At 36.9% G+C, this 6000-nt stretch overlaps 1 protein-coding gene across 2 annotated transcripts in view; it reads right to left on the bottom strand.

Moving 5' to 3' along the window:
* The window catches only part of abca2 (ATP-binding cassette, sub-family A (ABC1), member 2), a 123925-nt gene that overhangs the window by 53915 nt on the left and 64010 nt on the right, over positions 1-6000 (bottom strand). The gene's annotated exons all lie outside the window — the stretch shown is intronic.

Here is a 6000-nt window from a genome sequence, read left to right as displayed (position 1 = left end):
CTGCTCTCACTACGCACAGTTAAAGAGATCAACAAAATATATGAGATTTACAGAACGTTCACAAAATAAACAGAACTTTCTCCTTATCCCTAACGTAGTCAATCAGCAAAGACACGTTTGGCTGGACTTTGCTTCCATAGTTTTGCACTGGAGCTACCAGGTGCATGTGAATCATTGTCCATTTGGAGAAGGAAATCACGTCACAGAGGTTGCAGGGTTTAAAAAGATGCTTAAACTATTCAGCACAGCTCCAAAAGTTGGTATGTAAATTTACACAGTTGACCTAAGTTTCATTAATACTTTTCCTTTAGAATTTCTCTGATTTTCCCGTTTTTATCCTGTTTCATACTCTAAATCAATTTTCAACTTTTGAGAAACCATTTTTACTATAAAACAATATTTTTCAACTTAGGAATTTATATAAAACAGATTCAGGTTTACTTTTAACCATTAACATTATACTACATACAGAAAAAATGTATTTTATTTTAAAAAATCATTTGTCCCAGAGATTTTGGTCACTAGTGTTTTATGACTCTTATTTCATATTTTAACACAGTCTTTTCAGGTCTATTAAACTACTTCCTTGGGTCAAGAGGAAGCATCTCAAGGCACGAGAAGGCGACACACACTCGCTTACTATATTTCATCCATTTATTAATAAAGTGCATAACTGCTATATGTCACCAGTGTTATGTGCTTTAATGGCTGGGTAGTTTACTCTTTTGTCAAAATAATGCTAAATATCATTTTTATTGCTGATTTTAAATCACACACGGTCACCCGACCACCAGTGAATCAGCCAATTTACAAAATTCTCAGATTTAACCAGAATGTCACTGGAGTCACAGTCACTGGTGTTGCACCATATTCATAACACCAGTGAGTGTAAAATATTAAGCTCTAATTTTTGCATATATGATAGTAGAAGATGCTATTAGACACATTAAGATTTTTTGATCCTCCTATCCTTTTACATTCTTTTTATCCAACTTGAAGTCCTGCTATAAAACCTGCAACATGACTAAATATGTGCAGAATCTCAGCTTGTATGAGACGTTTCTCAGTCTGAATCAAATTTGCTCCATCTAATAAAACACGCAATCTAAAAAGCTGAAAGGAAGGAGCACCCAGACCGAAATGCATCATCTCAATGCAAAGATTTTCAAAATTCAATTAACCAAAATTGACTGCACCCCCTTAAGAGGGCACTTTACTGCTAAAGTAATCCTGCTGCCTGGGTTTGCCTTATATTGATCCTGTAATTACTAAATTGGGCCTATAATTGCTCTGATGATTTAATGATCCTTTGGTTAATGAATGTCTCTGGGAAATGCATCCGTCCCTTCCAAAGTCTCGGCTGTTTTATATTCAACCTGAGCCACCACTGATTTTGGCATCTGCCTCTGAAAGTCAAACACAAAGTTGTTGGCAGTGATGGAGGCACACAGAAGGTCACTTAAACATGATCTGCTGATTCTACTCTTCTTAATGTGATAGTTCAGCCAAAAATCAAATTTACAGTTTTCCCGCTTATCCTAAATGTCTTCGATCAGCCAAGATGAGTTTAGTGTCTAGAGTTAGCTTCTTTGATTTTGCACTGGAGCTATGAGGCTAATGAAGCTAACAAGTAACGGAAGCTTATGTACACCATTCGGTGTGGAACTAGACTCTGTGGCTAAGGTGGCCGAGAGAAGGACGTTGCACAAACTGCTCTCCATTATGGAGGATGATGGGCACCCGCTACACACCATCATCACGGACAAGAGGAGCATGTGTAGTGGCAGGTTGCTGTCACAGAGCTGCTCAACTGGCAGATTCAGGAGATCCTTTGTCCCTCGAGCCATCAAGCTCTTCAACTCTTCCCAGTAAGGCCAGAAGAAGAAGAGAAGAGAGAAGAGGGAAGAGGAGAGATGAGGACTGAATCGGAATCTCATGCTAAATCATAGGTTGATTCTATCCATCTGCACATATGGACACCTTACTGTACATATTTCACTTTCTGTAACCCCTACCATGCATCTTGCACTTCTGGAAACTCCACACCTAGACACTATTTCAGTACTAATATATGCACATATTTATTCAATATTGTCATTATATGCTATGATTGCACTGCCTTTTCATCTCAGATTATAGATCTTATTGCAGATTTTTGTATATTTCTATTTGTATATATGCATATACGTTTTTTGTATTTATTCTTCTTGTTATATTGTTTCACCCTTATTATTATTACTGTGCTGTGTTGTGTGACTGACTGCTACATTTCCTTTGGGACCAATAAAGTATGCATGTATGTATGTATGTATGTATGTATGTATGTATGTATCTATCTATCTATCTATCTATAATAATAATAATAATAATAATAATCTTTACTTACATAGTGGTTTTCCTGAAAAATTGTAAAAAATAAAAGAACGTGATGCACAATGCTAATTTTCGTCTTCTGTTAGTTGTCAGAGACACTAGCCTCAAAGCTCCTGTGCTAAACTAAAGAAGCAAACTTCAGACATCAAACATGTCTTGACTGATTGACAACATTTAGCATAAGGAGGGAAATTCTGTAAATGTAAGTTTTTGCCAAATGCTCAATGTAAATATAATGGTAAACTTCATTTTCCTCACCTTTTTAAAATGAAAACCGTTGTATGTAAACATTATTAAAGCTTGAAACCACACCATTCACTCCCTTTTCCATCAAATCCATGGAAACTAAGCTGCAAGAACAGCACATCTTTAATTAACTGATGTCAATACACCAACACATTTAATTCAGTCTACAGCAGTTTAGCTCTGCCCATTTATGTTAAGGTTACATGGAGTGTTTCATCACAGAGTACTTTTTGAACAGGGCACCGTAGAGGGCAGCCAATCAGAACAGAGGTCATTTACATATATCAGGTTTAAAGACACGGTAACAAAAACAGCTAGTTTACTTAGGGATAAAGAGAGGTCATGCAAAAATGAATTACAGCTGGCACATAAAACAACACAAACATCCAAAGTGGACCTCGGGGGACAAAATAAAATCCAAAAAAAAAAGTAGGACATGGACCCTTTTAGTGTCTGGACACTGCAAGCCTAGTTTCAGCTCTATCTCTCTTTCATTCTCTCTCTCCATCTCACAGCGTGGACTAATAAGCCTCCAGTCATCCAGCGGGCCTGAATTAGATGAACAGCGCTGACTGTCAGCAGCTGGGCCTGCAGTAAAATCTCTCCGGGCCTGTGTTTACACAGGCTCGTGTCATATTTCTGCTGTTCCAGTGACGGTTCATCCAGTGAGAGATCAGCTCTAATACGCTCCTGTCTGACATCTGCTTCCTCTCTGACCACACAGCTGAGGATTAACCCCGTAAACATCGGTCAGAGGAAAAAGCCTGATTGCTGGGTAAGTCCATTAAACCAGTGGAGCAGTAGTAAATGGGGAAGGGGGGAAAGATCAGTCTGAATTTTAATGTTTTGGCCTTTTGTAAGTAGTGATGTTGGTACATGAAGTAATAATGCTGTTCCATGTTTATGAGATTGTCATGTTAGTGTAAACACAGACATTTATGGGCCCTAAATCTCGATTAACCTTTTCATTCATTGCTCCATTCACTCACTTTCTCCTTCATACCTAACGGGAGATGCGTGTGTCACAGTCTGGGCCTGACCGATATGTTTGTTGGCCGATAACATCAGCCGATTTTTTTCAGCATTGGCAAAATTACGGCTATAACACATCAATGTTCACTGGCTATCTTGTAACAAACATACGCCACTAATATGAGGAAAATCACTCAATTTAGGTAGACTGTTGAACTGACAGTGACCTACTTACAGCAATACCGCCTAAAGTGGTACACTTGAAAGCAAAACAATATCATTAAAATAATAAAAACATGTAAAATGCGTCTAAACCTAACTTTTAGCATTAGCAAAGTATGTAAAGCTTTATTTGTACAGTACACTTTACATGGCTTGTAGATATTTAATTTACCTTCAACTTCCATTTAAATAAATATCACAGTGGCGCTGATAGAAACCAGACATCTGAAACATTGATGCCTCTAAAAACTCCCTCACATTTTTATGCTGGGTATTTGTTTTAGATTATTGCTATTTTAACATTATGAACCCTACACAGAAGACTCAGAAGATATGTATAGCTTTGCTGCTGGTTGTAGATGGCTATAATACTATAGTGTAGACATTATGGCCTCTGGTTTCTATCACCACCACTGTAAGAAATTGGAGTCAGTTCATTTATGATGAAAGCACTCCAATGACTTTGTTTACATCCTAATGGCTAAAAAGCTGTGCAATTAACCTTTAAGATTTCATTTTTGACACTGAATGCATTAAAAAGGAGTCCACAAAGCCTTAAGTCCCTGCTGATGTCACGGCTATCTGCGGCTGGGAATATAAGAGAGCGTAATTAGCCCCGCTCTCTCGAGGTGGGTAGGATCGTGCGTATCATAAGCCAACATTACTCTGCAACTGTACCTCCGGACCTGACTCAAGCATTGTGTTGGTGAAACGAAGAGCATTTTCATTTTCCACATTTGTTTTATCCACTGATGAATACGTTAAAATAACCTGCAGATGTTTTAATGTGCACATAGCTATTAGCTATTAGTTAGTAAGTGTTTAAAAGGGATTTGGATTCCTTCAACAGTTCAACAAACTCTAGAACCTTCTCAACCTTTGTTCTAGCACAGCGCTGCAGCTAAAACTAGAAATATATCAAAATAATCAAAATAACAGAAGTTTTAATTATGTTATTATATTACATATCCTGCACAAACAAGAAAAGTACATTTTGTATTGTACTGTATAGTTAGAAACCATTACAATAACATATGTAGCGAGCATGAAAACTAGACAATGAGCATATTTTTACCAGTATAAAAGACTACACTGCATAATATAAAAGCGCATTGGTGTGGTTTATGATCTGAAATATATATATATATATCGCTGTTGTCAGAACAAAACTTTGTATCTCCAAATTGGTAACTTTACATGACAAGGAAAAAACTTATTTTACTTTTAATGTAAGTCAATGGAACCAGACATCATTTCAAGTCACTTTGGGCCACGTTTTTTGGCCAATTCATCATGAAATTTACAGACAATATAAAGGGCAACAGATATTTTCCAATAATGATAAAAACTGAAAAATACATATCTCGCTGATGTTAGAATAAGACCTCATATTTCCAAAATGATAACTTTACAGGGGAAGGAAAAAAAATGCTTCAACTTTAATGTAAGTCAATGGAAGCAGATTTTTTTCTAAGTAATTTTGGCCCATTTTTCATGAAATTTACATATAATAATGTAAAGAGCAACAGGCATTTTCAAATTATGATAATAACTGAAAAAGAACAAAAATCAACATACAAGGTTATGTTCTGACAGCGGTGATACTGTATATGTCAGTCAGTAAAGCACTGTTTAATAAAACTGTTGATGCTCTTGTTTTCTGACCATATTCAGTTATAAGAGCTGATAATATCGCTTATCGTAATGTTTAGCTCCATACAATGAGCATCGGTAACAAAATATTCATATCGGTCAGGCCCTCAGAGGGAATGGCAGCAAGGATGTCTGTTCAGTGTCTGTTTGAGTGCGTTATCTTATTCTGATGTATAAAACAAGATCAGTTCACATTCCTCCTGAGTAAGTGGCACACACACGGAGAGACACACAGTGCAACACCAGATATCAAACCACAACACACAATTAGGCGATGAAGAGTCAATGCAGCACAGATGGCAGCAATTTCATGAATCAGCAACACTGAATACAAAGAAAAAACAATTGCTTAGACTTACACACTGGTCCAACATGCAGTGAACATGCACCATGTCAGAGAGAGAGAGAGAGAGAGAGAGAGAGAGAGAGAGAGAGAGAGAGAGAGAGAGAAAAAGATAGAGCAAAGAAAAAAGACAAAAAAGATGGCGTGTGATTTCCTTCAGCATTGGAAATAAAAAAAAAAAAGACTTTATG

Source organism: Pygocentrus nattereri, chromosome 20, assembly GCF_015220715.1.
Source record: "Pygocentrus nattereri isolate fPygNat1 chromosome 20, fPygNat1.pri, whole genome shotgun sequence".
Lineage (NCBI taxonomy): Eukaryota > Metazoa > Chordata > Actinopteri > Characiformes > Serrasalmidae > Pygocentrus > Pygocentrus nattereri.
The sequence above is the reverse complement of the archived record's forward strand: the minus strand, read 5'-3'. Positions and strand labels throughout refer to the sequence as shown.